General features: G+C 38.2%; 1 pseudogene; it reads right to left on the reverse strand.

The window, feature by feature from the left end:
* Window positions 1-9362: 9362 nt before the first annotated feature.
* LOC122907440 lies at window positions 9363-11706 on the reverse strand (annotated as a pseudogene).
* Window positions 11707-18862: the final 7156 nt, after the last annotated feature.

The raw sequence follows: 18862 nt of genomic DNA on the forward strand, positions 1-18862 counted from the left end.
AGGAAAAGTGGCCTAAGCAATATGGAGTATTTTTTAATCATCATAACACATTTTTAAATATTTATTTATTTATTTTAATTAACATATAATGTCTTATTTGCTCCAGGGCTACAGATCTGTGAATCATCAGGCTTACACACTTCACAGCACTCACCATAGCACATACCTTCCCCAATGTCCATAACCCAACCACCCTCTCCCTATCCCGTCCCCCCACAATCTTCAGTGTATTTTGTGAGATTGAGTCTCTTATGGTTTGTCTCCCTCTCGATCCCATCTTGTTTCATTTATTATCATAACACATTTTTAAAGGGTATGTTATAAGTGCTGGAAGCCCACACAAAGCAATTTACACATGCAATGAAATCCTTATCAAAATACCAAGAGCATTTTTTTAATGGAGCTGAAACAAACAATTCTAAAGTTTGTATTGAACCAGAAAAGACCCCAAATAGCCAAAGTAATGTTGGGGTGGTGGAAGTTCAAGGCATCACAATTCCAGACTTTAAGCAGAATTACAAAGCTGTCATCATCATGACAGAATGATACTGGCACAAAAACAGACACGTGGATCAATGGAACACAAACAGAGAACCCAGAAATAGATTCTCAACTCTATGGTCAACTAATCTTTGACAAAGCAGGAAAGAATACCTAATGGAAAAAAGTGTCTTCCACGAATGGTGTTGGGGAAAATTGGACAGCCACATGCAGAAGAATGAAACTGAAACACTTTCTTACACCATACACAAAAATAAATTCAAAATGGATGAAAGGCAGGATGTGAGACAGGAATATGAGACAAGAATCTATCAAAATGTGAGACACATTGGTCATGATTTATCCCCAACTAATGAGAACTAGGGCCTTATGAGCCTCCACACTGGTCATCTGCCAAGTGAGATCTGGGCACTCTCGCAGATCCTACTTGCTAGATTGCTGGCATGAAGCTACCTGGAAAAGAAGCAACTGCTTTAGAGTCTGTTCATCTTTGATGATAGGTATTCATTTAGCTATCACCTAATTATATTTCTGGGCACTGGTACAGTAAAAGTAAATTGAACAAGGCAGGTTCTTCTCTTTTCAATTCAATGAAACTGCTTTCCAGGGATCTAAAATGTTGCCACCCAGAATGATTCTGTTAATCATGAATCAAAAATATATTTCACAGATGTTCATTGCAACATTATTTAACACCAATCAGGAAAAACAGAATGGAAACAATCTATTCGACAGTATAGAATTGGTTAGACCTCATCATGCAGTCATTAAAGAAAATACAGTTGTAGAAGAATATTCAGTACATAAGAGTTGTTCAAGATTATATCAAGTGAAAAGAAGCATTTTTTACAAAACTGAATTTTTGAATATTACCAATTTGAGGCAGAACATATAGAGTAAAAAATACATAGCATAAAAGCATTATTTAGAAAATATAGATTTAAAAAGCATTAGAAATAATATCATCATGAAAAGGTTAATAGCAATTGTCTTCCAGAATTATTGGTGATTTTAACAACTCTTCTTACTTTTGCTTCCCTTTCTTTTCTGAAATGAGTGTGTATTACTTTTGTTATAAGAAAAAAACTTTGTGGGGTGCCCGGGTGGCTCAGTGAGTTAACTGTCTGACTCTTGATCTCAGCTCAGGCCTTGATCTCAAAGTCGTGAGCTCAAGCTGCACACTGGGCTCCGCACTGGGCATGGAGCCTACTTAAAAACAAACAAATGGGGAAAAAAACTTTTTTAAAGGTCTTATTTATTTATTTGACAGCGAGAGAGAATGATCACAAGTAGGCAGAGAGGCAGGCAGAGAGAGAGGGGGAAGCAGGCTCCCTGCCTAGCAGAGATCCCGATGTAGGGCTCGATCCCAGGACCCTGAGATCATGACCTGAGCTGAAGGCAGAGGCTTAACCCACTGAGCCACCCAGGTGCCCCGGGAAAAAAACCTTTTTTAATAAGAAAACAATTCAAGAAAGAAAAACTAAACTCAGTATGGTTTACCAAAAGAAAGACTATAATCCCCGGAATCAGATACCCATGACAGTCATGATTCTCCCACAATAGACTGGTAAGAGGGTCACTGAAGTGGGAGAGATAGGTATATTAACAGACTGGCAAGCATACGATATAATTCTGACACCAGGTATTCCTGATTTTCCAATGAGAGCCACTTCCAGGTTATTAACTAGTTAACTATTAACTAACTTCCAATAGAAGTTGAGAAAGTTTAAGAGACTTGCCCAAAGTCACAGGAAGGAGCCTAGAGTCAAACCCAAATCCACCCGAATCCAAGTTTGCTCTCTTTCCACTTGTGAACACAATGGTTTGAGAAAAGGGTATCTGGGCCCAGCCTGCCTAGATTCAAAGCTCCACACTGCCATTTTTGAGCCATATGACTCGTGCATTTTTTAACTCCCATGCTTCAGGATTTCACATAATATTTTTGTGAGGTTTGAAGGAATTAACATGTGCAGAGCAGTTAGAGCAATGCCTAACACAAACCAAATACCACACAAATATTAGCTAATGTTACTACTATACAGGTGACCTAGACAGTGCTAACTGATCTAGAGGGGAACACTTGACTCAGGGTAGGCCAGTGACTACCTTTCTTGATTTGGGAACCAGGAAGGCTGCATTGATTGGGAGGGTCTCACAGATTCTATCTTCCCTGGATCATAGGCACACATCTTAAAAGAGTTTCCATATTCCATGATCAGACCATTGTCTGGCAAATCCACTGGGTCAGTGGATTTAAGTCCCCTTGCCATTGCTGACCTATGAAATATGAGTCAGGTCTATCCATGTGAATTCCAAACACATTTTCCAAGAAGTCAAGTGGGAAACTGTTGGATCAGTTGATTTTATTATACCTTTCATCTAATTGGGGACAAGTCCCTAGAGACCCCGCCCCCGACTACCACCCCTCCACCGGTTGATGGAGGCTGGCTTTCCCTTCACATCTGGAGCCCAATGGACATTTGTTTCAGGGCACAGGAAAAGGATATTGGTATCTCAAAGACCCCAGGTATATCCCAGAGCGGCTTTTCCCCAAGCCAGTTTCCTAGAACACCACTTGTGAGACATGTTCATATCTGTTGTTGTATGAAAAAAAAAAAAAAAAAAAGCTCTGTGGCCAAATAAATTTGGAAAACATTGCATTAAACAAGATTATAGAGTTTCTGAGAATCATTAACATGCTAATAAAGAGTGTGAGTCTCTAAAAGGGGGATATGATATGCAATGTTTCATCACTATATACCCTTTGCTTACATATTCAAGGACCTGTATGTCATGGGACATTTTAGGAAATGCTACTCTGGCTCTGTAACCACAGATCCTCATTGAAGGGCAAAATCGACAAATTTCGAGGCTATGCAAGAATCTTGTTCGGAGGATGGTTAATTAAAGGAAGAGTAGGTAAATCCTTCACCAAAAGGATGGAGAACAGAATAAAGAAATTTGAGCAGAGGCAAAAATGAAGATAGAAACAAAAGCAGACATTCTGAACAGAAGATGAGAAGAGAATGGGAAGGTATATCAATTTTCTGTGGCTGCCGTAGCAAGGAATCACAAATTTAGTGGCTTAAAACAACACATATGTATTCTCTTACAACTCTGGAGGTCAAAATTCCAAAAGGAGTTTTAAGGGGCTAAAATCAAAGTCTTACCAGGGATGTTACCTTCTGGAAACTCTAAGGGAAAATTTGTTCATTGCCTCTTCCACTTTCTAGAAATGGCCATGATTTATGGCCCCATCACTACACTCTCTGGTTCTACAGCTACACTGCCTTTTTCTGTCTCTTACCTTCCTGCCTTCTTTTTATAAGGACCCTTGTGATTATGATGGACCACCTGGACAATCTCGCAAAATATTCCCCTTTCAAGATCCTAAATTTAATCACCTCTGCAAAGCAGTTTCTGCCAAGTAAAGTAACAGATTCATATGTTTTGGGGCCTATTCTGGATATATTTCGGAGGCCACTATTTAGCCTACTACAAAAAGGGAGAGGCTAGAAGTGGTGGTGGTGGGGTAGGGAATGGATCAGTAAATCATGGTAAGTCAAGGTGGCTTAGTCTAGTCACCAGCAACAGCCAAGACTTCTCCTTGCGACTTCCACTAGCTCACCATTCTCTTTATAACAGAATGGATTAATGCTCCCCACAGGTACATTTCAGTGCAGAATGCAAATCAATCCCACTGTGTGTTAAACAGGCAGGGCCAAAAGCTTCACCCAAACTGCAGAAGACAACTAAATTTTCTTTCGATCTGGGTTTTAGAAACAAAACTACAAAATAAACATGTGTAGGAAAGAGGAGAGTTAACTCAGGGCTTTAAAATCTGAGTTGCAGTTTCTCTTATTCACCAGTTGTTGTGCCTATATTTATGCATAGCATTTTATATTTTATTTATTTATTTGTCAGAAAGAGAGAGAGAGAGAACAAGCAGAGAGAGCAGCAGACAGGGAGAAATAGGCTCCCGCTGAGCAAGGAACATGATGGGGGACTCAATCCGAGAACCCCGGGAACATGACCTGAGTTGGAGTCAGATGCTTAACTGACTGAGCCACCCAGCAGTCCCTATGCATAGATTTTAAAAAAAAAATAGATTTTATTTATTTATTTGGCAGAGAGAGAGATCACAAGTAGGCATAGAGGCAGGCAAAGAAAGAGGGGGAAGCGGGCTCCCCGCTGAGCAGAGAGCCTGATGCGGGACTCGATCCCAGGACCCCAAGATCACGACCTGAGCTGAAGGTAAAGGCTTAATCCACTGAGCCACCCAGGTGCCCCCAAAATTTTAAAGCAAATATTTTATTCTGTTAAGTACAAACCCTGTACACACAAACTATATAGTGGGATTGAACTGCTTATGTGTCAAATGATATGGATAAAATATCCAGAGTTATTTTATATCTTACACAAATCTTTTAAGGCACAGAGTACCCAAATTCCGCTGGTGTAAGAGCCTTATGCTTGTCCTGCCAGAAAACTCATGGGTGCACTTAATCAACCAGTCAGTTGGCAGTTAGTAGAGGGTAACCAGCAATTACCCTTTACTATCTCCAATTACCTAAGCAAGAATGGACAACATTTTGATTAGATGAACACTACCCTCATTCTCACAAAGTTACATCCTTGCCCAGAAAGGAAGGAATGCTCCAGGTCTTGTTTATAAAGATCTCCACACAGGACATAAGGTCATGGAGATAAACATGCAGCACATTTATGTGTGACAGCATTGTTTTTCCTCAAATTATATTTAAGATCTCTTAAAAATACAATCCCTGCAGTTAATGTAAGTGTCAATGTGAGAATAGCTAAGCTATTAATTTTCACTTTGCCAATTTCCCAAGGAGAAACAAAGTTTTTTTTTTTAAAATGTGTGCAAGAATTCCCAACTTCAGTCAAGACTGGAATTTCACTGTTTTTATTTTTAGAGCAGCAGTGTTTTGCCCATAGGGGGAAAAACAAAGGAACTGGGAAAAGAGACAATTTGCCATCGACCAAAAGACAGGACTAGGAGTGAGGGGTAGAAATCACAACAAATTTTCAATTCTCATCCTGTGGGATTTGGTCAGTTATTGGGTCAAATCCATATAAAGATGTCAAATAATGCTAATACAGGACCTTGAAAAATCACCTTTTGTTTTTGTGGAAAAAAGGAGAGAGGAAATTGAGGTGAAACTGCAAAATGCTTCATTTTTTCATGAAACCAGCAAAAGAGAGGGTCCTCTTTAGCCGCCAGTGCAAATGTTTTTGCAAAGTTCAACTGCCAAGTGTCCTTTGATGCCTGCCAGTTTTCATAATTGAAAGATACCTTTTTAAATGAACTTGCTGGTTTTCTATTGGGTGGGAGGAGCCTTCCCACATGTGTATGGTTCTTTAAGGACTTCACTGAAGATCTGGGATGCTGGAAGGCATATGGCCACAAGAACATAATACTCAATGGCACTATTTTGGACCAAACAGATGGGTTAAGACTTTATTCTACAAATGAGATGATGAAATGCAAATCAGAAATCTCTGAGCAGGGCCGTACAATCAGTTTCCACAGGAGAATCTTCCTGGTCTGCTACTAATAAAAACAAATCTCATCTTCTTATTGAAAACTTTGCAGAAAACCTGAACGGGGAGAATAACCAAATAAATAGAGTGAAGGTGAACACTAATGTCTATAAGAAAACTATTATTTTTGTAGAAGGAAAGTCTGCATAAAGACACCAAAAGCGTGTTTTCATTGCACTCCATCAAGACATTTAATAAAACTGCCATTCCTAACACACTACTAGCTACTTTAGAATTGTTTTCACAGTTACTCAGCAGGAAACTAACATTTGAACCCACCAATCTTTTGAGTTGCAAATTCAATTTTAAACTTTTATTTAAAAGACCTCAAGAATATCTATCACTCCAGGCAGAGGGATGATAATAACATTAAGCTTTATGAATTATTACTTTCCGATCAAGGGTGACAGACTTGCTTATATGAACAGGGTGAGACTTTTCATAAGCAGCAGAGTTCCATCCAAGTTCTCCCTGATTCTATTTGCCAAAGAAAGGAAAAGGATATTACATTTTAAAATAAAATTCCTCCAAATAAAATCCTACCAAAGCTCAATGTCTGAGAGATCTTGTGGTGCCTTTATGTTGTAAATGCTGAGGTTTTATATTACTTATATAAGCTTTGGTCTCCAATAGAGCCGGCAAACAAACCCCCAGAATGCTGAAACAGCTGTAGTACTGTATCTGAGTCATTTGGGCCAAAACAGGCATGGGGACATGAAACAGAAGTGTTCTCTCAGTTCACTGCAACTCTGGGCTTCTCATTTCCACTTCCAGACAAAGAACTAGTAATGGCTTCTCATCTCAGGAAAACTCAGTGAGGCATACAATTTGGATATTAAGGCTGATACTTGTTAATATTTTTAAAGGGTCACTTCAAAGGAAACCTTCAGGTTCTTAGAACTCAATCCAGTTCCTTAGAGGCTTTGACTGTATTATCATTACAAAGAATGACTCTCACAGATACCCAGTCAGACAGTTCCAGTCAACAAGACCTGTAACTTTAATAAGAAAACCAAACAAGGATGGTTACAAATTCTTTACATTAAACTGCATTAGTCCACATTCCCATTAATTTGGTCAGTTATGGGACTGGCCCGAAGTTTGTTAAGTAAATTCAAGGATGTAAAGAAGTATAATTTAAATAGCTTAAGACAAATCTCTTCTTAAAGTCCTTTTACAATAATCTAGAAGTATTTCTTCGACTATAAGTAACTGACATGCTAATTATAAATAATGCTTTAAGAGTGACAGGATAATTATAAATAACACTCATCTGTATGTCTTCCGAGACCCTCTAGGAGGAAGTGTTCTCTTTCCTTACATAGTTTAAGTTGCTCAGTGTCTGAGAAGGTGGTAAACCCTTTAGCTTTAAATATCATTTGTTAAAGCACGTGTCTCACAAATTCAGGTTGTTTTGCCCCCATTTGTCTGAACTACTACATTTTTACTTCAATTCCTTAGTGCACCTTTGTTCCTAGATCATGAACTCACTGCAGGATTTTAGGCAAGTTACTTAACCTCTCTGAGCCTCAGATTATTCCTCCAGTACCTATTTGACCAATGGGTTAATAGATATAAAATGTTTAGAGAGTCCATGGAACAAAATAGGTACTCATTAAATAACAGCTATTATTTACATAAGTTGTAGTCATAGAGATAGACTATGGAGGGCTCAGTTGCCATTTTTAGATACCAATTTAAAATTTCTCAGATTTGAGGGCCAAAACCCTGTAACAATTAAAGTGACTTGGACAAAAGCCCAAGAGGGAATTCATAAACCACTTCAAGGGAGGAAGAGAAGCTCAGGAACCATTCAATAAGCATCATATCCAAATAATCCATCCCGGTAACTAGTAAACCAGGTCCTTTCAGACCAAGGAAACTGGGTAAACACAGGCTGGGTATCAGCAAGAGAAGCCACTTGAGTGAGGACATCCACGCACAGAGACTTAGACTAATTATTGAGATTACATTCATTCCACCACGTCCCAGTCCACCTTCTTCTCTGTAAGCTAAGTGTCCTATAAATGAAGACCAGCATATTAACTTTAATGTGATCGCTTTGAGAGGCTTGTATTCCCCCTCACCTCAATTTTCTGGAAACTTCCATTTTCTTTTTCTTTCTTTTTTTTTTTTGTTTCAAATTGATCAAAATGTAATAACAATTTTATAGTTATAAAATGCACTGGAAATAAAACAAGACATACTAAATACTCTGGAAGTCAAGAGTTCCTACAACAAAAACCCCATGTGATGAAACCCCCATCGTTGCTGCTCTTTTTGACTGCTGTTCATTTCCAATCTTCATCATAAACCTATTTTCATTTCACAGATCTGAAAGGGGCAATTTTTCCTCAAAAAAATGTTCTGCCTCCCTGAATACTCTGCAGAGTTAGAAGAGTTCAACAAAATCCAAACCACTTGGAACAAAATTGAATGAGTGGTATCATCATTATGTATCTTTTGCAAAAAGATACTTGCTAAGTTATTAAAGGGAGAATAACAGATTATTACACATATATTGGTATAAACCAGGCTCAAAAATCTCAGGTTCCCACTGTTTCCAACAAATGTTAGGACTGTGAAGGGTGCTTTAGTCAAATAACAATAACAAATAACCTACACTGTGGGCTTTTAAAAAAAAAAAAATTAGGAAAGTCTCACTGCTTTAAAATCTGGGGTATACAAAAACCAACGCCACCTTTAATGTAACATGCTTCCTAGCCACAGTAGCATTTTCAGGGGAGGTCAAGAACTATGGCTAAAGTCCAAGAAACAACCAAAACAACAACAAAAAACAAAAACACTGAGATAATTTTCTGCATCACCAACCCCAGTGTACCAGGTCACTGCCTTCTAAGGCAGGCTGACCTAGGTAATGGACATTAAGGAGGACACGTGATGTAATGAGCACTGGGTATATAGAAGACTGATGAATCACCTAACTCCACCTCTGAAACCAGTAATATATTTTATGTTAATTACTTGATTTTAAATAAAAACATAAAAAATATCCCGCCCCCCCAAGACAATGACAAATTTGGAGGCAAAAGATCTAAAATACTCTGTTGCCCAACAAAATCCAAAAGATCCCTTGTTTTGCTCTTAAACAACCTAGAAAAATTGAACTCTGTTTTACATCCCCAAATAAGAGCGGTATCTCCTGGAAGTATCAGTGCCTGGAGCTTGCAACCATCAACTCATACTCCTGGTCCATCAGTCCCAATCCTGAAGCTATAATTCCTTTGTTAGAGAAAGGGGGGAAAAATCCATTTCAGGACAAAGCTATTCGAGACAAAAGGAAGGTGTGTCTTCAGTGGGAGAACTGCCGGCTGTCAGAGGACTTCTTGCTAATGTGTCTGAAGATTTTGGACTTCTCTACTTTTTTGGCTTTCCGGTAGCGGAAGCCACACCGCCTCCTCTCTTTTTACACTTGCCGTCATTGCTGTTCATGTTCAGATCAACAAAAGGAGGCACCTTGAAACCAAACAGAAGAGCAACCTGAGGCAAATTTAAGTTATTAACATTGAAGATCTATTTCAGAGAGTGGGAATCATATGCTCGAATGTAGGACTTATACCCTTCCTGGGCTGACTTATGAAAGATAGTTCTTTTCAATCAATTTTTCAAGCTGAGACTGAATGTCAGAAATTTTGGACCAGGAAAACTGAAATTCACTTAATGGAACCTTGGATTGCTTCAAGTAATGAAGGAAACCCAATTCTTCAGGGTGTAAAATGAGCAAGGCATGCCCTCTCCCGTTTAGACCTCTGGCTGTTCTTCCCACACGATGAATATATTCCTTGGGGTCATCTGGAGGGTCATACTGAACAATCCAGTCAACTTCAGGAATATCCAGCCCTCTCACTGCCACATCAGTACATAATAATATCCCTGAATCTGCATTGCAGAACTGGAAGAATGTGGTTGTATGCTTATTTTGCTTTTGCCTTCCATGAATGGCCAAGACAGGCAAATCAATGTAGTTCAGCAACTCATAGTGGTATTTCACAGACTTACAGGATGAAAAGAAGACCATCAGTTTCTTCTTCCGGTTCTTCTTAAGTAATGTAAAGAATAGGAGGAGTCTCTTTTCTGAAGGACAAACAACATAGCCCTGCTCAGGACCATCCATTGTTGCATTAGCTTTATCGTCATCAACACCAACATACAATGGCTCCTTTTTCAAAGAAATCCTTGCCAAGTCCTCAACTTTTCGAGTTTGTGTGGCAGAAAAGAGCATGGTTTGCTTGCGTGTTGGCAGAAGTTTAATAATTTGTTTTAATTCCTCTTCAAACCCAACATCCAAGATACGATCAGCCTCATCAATAACCAGACACTGCAAATTGTATACATAAACTCTGGGGTATTCTGCATGTGGTCTAGAAGGCGGCCTGCGGTGGCCACGATGATGTTGATCCTGTTACCGAGCTTCTGTGCTTCAGCCGACCTGTTGCTGCTGCCCATTAACAAGCCATATATGTGAACATGGTGCATCATTAACTCCTTAAGAACACCGAAAGTCTGCATGGCCGGTTCCCTAGTAGGTGAGAGGATAAGAACTCCAGTTCCATTCCTAGGCATGAACTTTAACTTGAAATGAGTTCGACTGCAGGGTTGAGAAATGCCAGTGTTTTGCCACTGCCTGTTTTATTTGTTGGTTTGTTTGTTTGTTTGTTTTTAAAGATTTTATTTATTTATCTGACAGACAGAGATCACAAGCGCACAGAGAGGCAGGCAGAGACAGAGAGAGGAAGGGAAACAGGCTTCCCGCTGAGCAGAGAGCCCGACGTGGGGCTCAATCCTAGGACCCTGGGATCATGATCCGAGCGGAAGGCAGAGGCTGTAACCCACTGAGCCACCCAGGTGCCCCTGCCACTGCCTGTTTTTGCGGCTGCTAGAAGATCCCTGCCTTCCAGAAATGGTCTGATACTTCTATGCTGAATTTCAGTCATGTTTGTAAAATCCATTTCTTTTATTGTCCTGAGAGTGTTCTCATGGACAAGATCAGTAAGAGAAGCAAATGAAGTATCCTCAAAAGCACCAGTCTGTCCTAGGGGTAGGCTGGGCGCTTCACTGTCCTCTTCCTGATCATCTGGCTTCTCCACACTGTTTTCTGTCCCTTCAGGAGCTTGGGCCCCTTCTTCAGAGTCCCCTTTGTCTTCAGTTTTCACTTTTTTGGTATCGGGCCCAGTATCATCCACAATTTTTCTCTTTTTCTTTTTCTTCTTTTTTGGTTCTGAATTGGGAGACTGTGTTGCTGCTTTTCCATTGCTTTTTATGGTAGATTTCTTTTCTTTTCTTTTCTTTTCTTTATTTTTTTTTTTTTAACTTGTACAGTTTTCATTGTTTCTTTAGTTCTCGCTCCATTCTGGGCTTCTGAGGAGCCCAGATTCACAGACTGTTTCAGGAATTTTTTTTAACCTTCCCACCTCCTACTGGTTCTTCAGACATATCTCCATTTTGCGTTTCTGATAAGCTCACATCCAAGGCTCCCTGGAGCTTTAAGTTTCGCTGGCGCAATTTCAAGTTCCGTTTCTCGATCTTCCTGCACAGAATTTCATGGGTAGATGGGACGTGCTGTCGGTAAAGCTGTCCACTGCGGCGCCACAACTCGGCTACCGAGTAGGAAACCTCCATTTTCTGAATCCTCCAAGGCAGCTTTGCAGCCCAAGAATCAGAGAGCTTGCTGGGGGCTTAACCTACAAGAATGTCAGGTTCCAGTGGCAAAGAAGGAGCTTGTAAGTTGCTCTTCTATGCAAAGCCTTTTTCACATGGAAAAAGAAAGCTTTGGTGGTGGTACTGGAAATGTGTGGCTCTGACTCAAAGGATCAGTGAGTGTCTTCCACCCTTTTGTGTACCCATAAACACGCTCTTTGATTCCCATTCAACTCAACAAATCTTTACTGAGCTCTTTCTATAATCAAAGTACTGTGTTGCATTCTGTGGAGGAAAGAGGTATAAGATGCGGTGTGTCCTCCACTCACAACTACCATTTGTAGGACCTGTTTCTATTTGCAGCTCCAAGCCTTAGACCTGTGGTTGTGTCTCTAACTTTTACCTAGAAAGAAACAGCCCAACACAACACAAATCTCTGCTTTATGCCTTTCTTTGCTTAGGAGGAGCTGTATTATGTGGATTTCCTTTTGTGATAAAGATATTTACCTGTCTCTTGAAGGCTTTATATCTTATAAGTGAATTCATTCAAGCCTCATTCAAACCAGAGTATCTGGTCAAAGAGGAAGTTAATTTTCACTCCACCAGAACGAATGGGGATCATCTCTGAAATATGACATAATATAATTCCCCTTTTACAGAAGTTCCTTTCTTTCTTGGCTCTACCCCTTGCTGGGAGAGATCTTGAATGAGCCGCCTAACCCCCTGCACCTAGCTCCCTCATCTGTAGCATGGGATAGTCCTAGCCCCTACCTCATAGGACTGTTGTGAGGCTTAAATGACAAAAGATAGAATCTTCATAGAACAATTCCTGGTACATAGTAAGCAACTAATGAAGGTTGGCCATCATTATCATTTTTAAATTACAGTAGTACCAACTGTAGTATTATCCTGTTAGTACGTCAATAGACTCTTTAAAGGAGTTCCCAGAAGAGTGAAATAGTTCAGTATATTTCACAGTAGCTCCTTAGTTGCTGGAATGCCACTAAAATATCGACCATACCATGTGCCTAAGAGAATAAAAGGACTGAACCGGAGTATGGAAGCTTCCATTTTAGCCCCAGTTCTCCCATGCATTTGCTGGCTAGCTTTGGGCAAGTTAATTTGTAGGACTGCCAGGTAAAATGCAGTAAAATGTAGGATACCTAATTAAAAGTGAATTTCAGATAAATAACGAATTTGTAGTATAAGTATGTCTCATGCAAATGCTAAATAGTTACTCTTGTTTTTATGAAATTCAATTTGAACTGAGTATCCTGCATTTGAATTGGATTTAACCTCTCTGAACTTCAACGTCTGCGTAAATCAAATTTCTGCATTTGATTAGGCCACTGTTTCCCTAACCTTGCAAAACACTATTTCTAGAGCATGGTTTTTAACTTAAAAAAAGAAGAAGAAGAAGAAGAAGTGGTCATTCTCCAATTAATTTGGGCAATGCTGAGGCTGTAACTTCCTTTCAAAACTTGCAAAATAGTATATTGAAGTATATGAAAACTCTAGCAGTAAATAAACCTATTTAACTTTGTTCAACCATCATTTCCCTAAGGCAGTTATTCACAGAATAGTTCTTTAGCACCACTTAATACGCCTAGCACACCTTTTGGGACATGACAGTGTAGGTGATACCTAAGGATCCTTCTGTCTCTAAACATTTATGCCAGACTCCAAAACTGAAGGCCCAGAAATTATATAGTCTAAAGTGCCCTGAAGCAAATATAAGCATTAACAACCTACTGAGGATAAAATGCTACCTATCCATTCAGCCCAAGTTTTTAAGTGGAACACAGTACCTTGCCATGGTCAGAGCAGGTAATACCATCAGCAACTGAGAGAAAAGTTCTCTTTTTTAGAAAATAAGGACTTTAAAAAATTTCCTAAAAGTTTTGTCATAAAATCAACATCCCATGACCTACTGCCACATACACCTTCAGTAGTTCTTCTATTGAACTGCTGACCTTTTTTTTTTTTTTCTTTTTAGTGTGGAGTTAAATACTATTAAGTATATTTATATTGTTGCATGACAGATCTCTAGAATGTTTTTTTCTTTCAAGGGTGAAACTCTATACTCACTAAACACTAATTCTCCTTCCCCTCTCCTCCACCCTTCACAGCCACCTTTCTACTTTTTCATTTAAATGATTTTGACTATTTTAAATACTTCATATTAGTATAATCATACAGTATTTGCCCTTTTGTAACTGGTCTGTTTCACTAAGCATAACATCCTCAGGTTTATAGATCTTGCAGAATAACAGAATTTCCTTCTTTTTAAAGACTGCATAATGCTCCATTGCATGTATATACAACATTTTCCTTATCCATCCACCTTTCAGTGGACATGTGAATTGCTTCTAGCCCTTAGCCATAGTGAATAATGCTGCCATGAAAACAGATGTGCAAATATCTCTTCAAGGTCCTGCTTTGAATTCTTTTGTATATATACCCAGAAGTGGGATTGCTGAATCATTAGGTGATTCTATTCTTAATTTTTTGGAGGGACCTCAATACTGTTTTACATAGTGACTACACAATTTTGTATTCCCTCCAAGGGTGCAGAAGTGTTCCCATTTTTCCATATCCTTGCCAACATGTTATTTTCTGTTCAGGCCATCCTACCAAGTAGGAAGTAATATCTCATTGTGGTTTTGATTTGTATTTCTTTTATGATTAGTGCTGTTGAGTATCTTTTCATATACTTGTTGGCTAAGAGTCATAATCTTTTCTACTCCATTTATTCAGCTCCAGAACCACCAGGCACTCCAGGATGCCATTACAATCACCTAGGGCCATGTTGTTTTGTTTCACCCTTATTTTGTGCAGAAGTGAAGTGATGTAAAATGTATCAAATACAGACACCTACATATTACTGAGCACTTTTGACTGCAGGGTCTAAGTGACAATGCATTCAGTTAGTACTGTTTAGGGAATGACTAAGGCGTCAAATGACTCTGCTTTCACCACTTTTGCCAAGAAAGTTAAACCGAACTCTGTCCTTGTTAAAACAACAGAAGTTGGGTGCTTGGGTGGCTCAGTTATTAAGTGGCTGCCTTTGGCTCAGGTCATGATCCCAGGTCCTGGGATCCAGGCCCACATCAGGCTCCCTGCTAGGCAGGGAAGCCTGCTTCTCCCTCTCTCACGACCCCCTGCTTGTGTTCTTTCTCTCTCTCTCTCTGTGTCTCTCTCTGTCAAATAAATAAATAAAATCTTTAAATAAATAAATAAAACAGAAGTTTAGGGGCACCTGGGTGGCTCAGTCAGTTAAGTGTCTGCCTTTGGCTTAGGTCATGATCCTAAGGTCCTGGGACCGAGTACCACATTGGGCTCCTTGCTCAGTGGAGAGCCTGCATCTTCCTCTGCCTGCTGCTCCCCTTGCCTCTGCTCTCTCTCTCTCCCCCTTACCTTCTCTGACAAATAAGTTAACAAAATCTCTAAAAGAAGAAGGAGGAAGAAGAGGAGGAGGAGAAATTTAAAAAACTGTGACCCATTTAGGCATGCTTAAGAGAAATTTTGAGAATTCTCAAAAAAATATTTATTTTATTAAACATCTAGAATGTATGGTGCCATCAACAAAAAACGGGAAAGTAAAGACCTCCCAAAATCCTCTCCTATATCAAAGCCATGAGAAAACTGGCAAAATTGTCAGAATTAACTTTTTTAGGACTTTAGAAATGAACCATAAGCTTACTGTGATCTAAGGAATCTTTGTCCATAACATGGTTGAATCTCAGTAAGTATAGAGAGCTTTGTGACTTTTTTACTCATCCTCTTCTCATTATTCTCCCTCTCAATCTTCCTCGGATACATAGTAGCCTTGAAAACTAATAGCCCACAGTCCTGTTGAAACAGCAGCATTGTAGTCACTAGAAAGGGCAGAAAGTGGTTAGAGTTTCCTCAAACATTCACTTCCAGAGAATTGAAACTATTTGTCTAGGAATACCCTGGAAAACTCCACTCACAAGACTGCCTTTATTTGATCTGACTCACAGGTCACCTAAGCAAACAGACTTTTTCTTAGGGCTATTTGTTAACAACCATTAGAGGTAAATAATGAATATTGCAGCTGCCAGAAGTAGTAGAAAACAGTTGTTGCAAACCATAGACTAAACATAAAACTTTAAAGAAAAAGTTGATATGTCCATAGATAACTTTGAAAACCTCCAACTTATTCCTGGGAATCTAGAAAGCCAGATGGGTATGTGGAGTCCTGCACAAGCCCATGACTGTGCACATGCTCAGAGATTATCAGAGACGTTCCTAACTTCTCACCTCTGACTAAACTTGTGGCTCTGTAATAAGAAGGAAATGATGGCTAAAGCAGAGTTCTCAAGTTCCTGGCTGAGTGTTGAAGATGTAATCCACCATGTGCACAGAGTCCCTCAGCAAATACTGGGAGACTTCCTGGTTAAAAATCTCTTTCTGATTGTTAACTGACCAGAGAAGAGACTTCAGTGGTTACACACAACAAAAACTACAGACTTTGCAAAATCTGTCCAGAAAAGTTACAAAACCAAACCCTATGAGGGAGAAGAATCTGATTTCCAGTGAACATACTATATTTTACAAAATATCCAATTTTCAACAAAATATTACAAGACAGGGGCACTTGAGTGGCTCCATCATGTGGGCATCTGCCTTCAGTTCAGGTCATGATCCTAGGATCCTGGGACTGAGCTCCACATCAGGCTCCCTGCTCAGTGGGGAGTCTGCTAATCTCTCTCCCCATCCCCCACTTGTGCATGTTATCTCTTTTCTCTCTCTCTCTATTAAATAAATAAATAAAATCTTAGAAAACAAAATTACAAGACATGCAAAAAAATTTTTGAAAAAAAAAATACAGCTGACACACAAGGGGAAAACATAGCCAAGAGAAAGTGTTCCTGAGGACAACCAGTAATTGAACATAATAGTCATAGACTTTAAAATCAGCTATTTTAAATATGGGTAAATAACTAAGGAAATCATGTTTACAAAATTAAAGGTAAGTATGAGAATGGTGTCACAACAAATAGAGAATATCAATGAAGAGATAACAATTATAAAAATAAACTAAATAGAAATTCTGGAACTGAAAAATACAATATTAAAGTGAAAAATTCACCAGGGAGATAGCTCAATACCAATTCTGAGCAATCAGAAGAAAGAATCAGTGAACCCTAAGATAGGTCTATTGAGATTTTCCAGTCTCCATAATGGAACTAAAACAGAATTAAGAAGAAAAAGTCAGACTCAGAGATCATCAAGCATACCAACATATGCATAAATGAAATCCCAGAAGTGGGGTTGGGGGGAAAGGAATAAAAAGACTATCTGAGACATAATTTCCCATATTTGATTAAAAAAAAAAAACTTCATATTCAAGAAGCTCACAAACTCCAAGTAGGATAAAGGGAAAAAAACAAAGAAACACTTTGTCACATCATAATAAAACTGGTGAACCATAAATAGAGAATCTTGAAAGCAATAAGGGAGAAGCATTTCATCAGGTACAATGGATTCTCTATTGGAGGATGTTCTAATCTTATCAGATTAGTAACTGATTTCAGAAACCATGAAAGCCAGAAGCAGTGGAATTATATATTCAAAGTGTTATGGGGGAGAAAATTTATTATCCAAGAATTCTATATCCAGCAAAACTATCCTTCAAAATATGAAGGGAAAATTAGGATATTTCTAATAAACAACTGAGATTATTTGTTACTAGCAGAGCCCTCCTAGAAGCAACACTAAAGAGAGTCCTTCAAACTAAAATAAAAGGCTAGCTTATAACTGAAATTCACATGAAGAAAATAGATGACATTGGTAGAGGTAACTAAATACACAAGACAATAGAAATGCATTTTTTTTTGTTTATAACTCTCTTTTTTCTCCTAAATCATTTTTAGAAGTTTATTAAGTAACTATAAATCCATGTTGATGAGCATACATATATAAATGTGTAATTTTTTGACAATAGAGACACAAAAGAAGGCAATAAGGAATAGAGCTATATAGGGGAGCAAAGTTTTGATATACTATTAAATTTAAGTTGGTATTAATCTGAACAAGATTGTTACAAATTAAGGTGCTAATTGTAATCCCCTATGTAACTGCTAGATAAATAACAAAGAATTGCAGAAGTAATTTTTAATCTTAAAAAATTTTAATTTTTTTAAATTTATTTTTTCTAAGTAAATAGAAAATATTTATTAAACACACAAAAAAAGCAGTAATGGAAGAATAGAGGAACAATAAAAAAGACAAGAAACATAAAATGCAAACATCAATTAACAGATGTAAATCATACCTTATCAGTAATTACATTAAATAAAAATGAGTAAACCTTCAAATTAAAAGATGATATGGGCATAATGGACAAAAAATGACCTAGTTCAATGCTGGGTACACAAGGCACACTTGTGTAGATTCAAAGACACAAAAGACTGAAAGTAAAAGGATGGAAAAAGATATGCCACACAAATGGTAAACAAAAGAGGGCAGGACTATTTATACTAATAGCAGAAAAAAAAGATTTTAAGACAAAAATTGTTACTAGAGACAAACACCAATTCATAAAGTAAATACAGCACGTATAAACATGTATACACCTAAAAACAGAGTACCAGAATACATGGACCAAAAATAAAATTGAAGGAATAAATGGATAATTCAACAATAATAGTTGGAGGTTTTAATACACACTTTCAATAATATATAGAACAACTAGACATAAGAGTATAGCAAGAAATACAAATTTGAACTATAATCCAAGTAAAACTAACAGATGTCTATCAAAACTCCACACAACAACAGTAGAATACACATTCTTCTGAAGTACAAATAGAAGGTTTTTCAGGATATACCATATGTTAGGCCATAAAACACATCTCACTAAATTTACAAGGATTGAAATCCCATCAAGTATGTTTTTCAATCATAATAAAATGAAATTTGACATCAATGATTATAAGATATTTGCGAAATTCACAAATATATAGAAACTGGGCACCATGTATTTAAGTATTAAATGAGTCAAAGAAGAAATCACAGAAGAAGTGATTTCTTCTGTGAAGAAGAAGAAGTGAGAAAATACTTTGACATGAATTTTTAAAAAAATACATCAAAGCTTATATGATGCATCTAA

The sequence above is a fragment of the Neovison vison genome, chromosome 5 (assembly GCF_020171115.1).
Source record: "Neovison vison isolate M4711 chromosome 5, ASM_NN_V1, whole genome shotgun sequence".
Taxonomy (NCBI): domain Eukaryota; kingdom Metazoa; phylum Chordata; class Mammalia; order Carnivora; family Mustelidae; genus Neogale; species Neogale vison.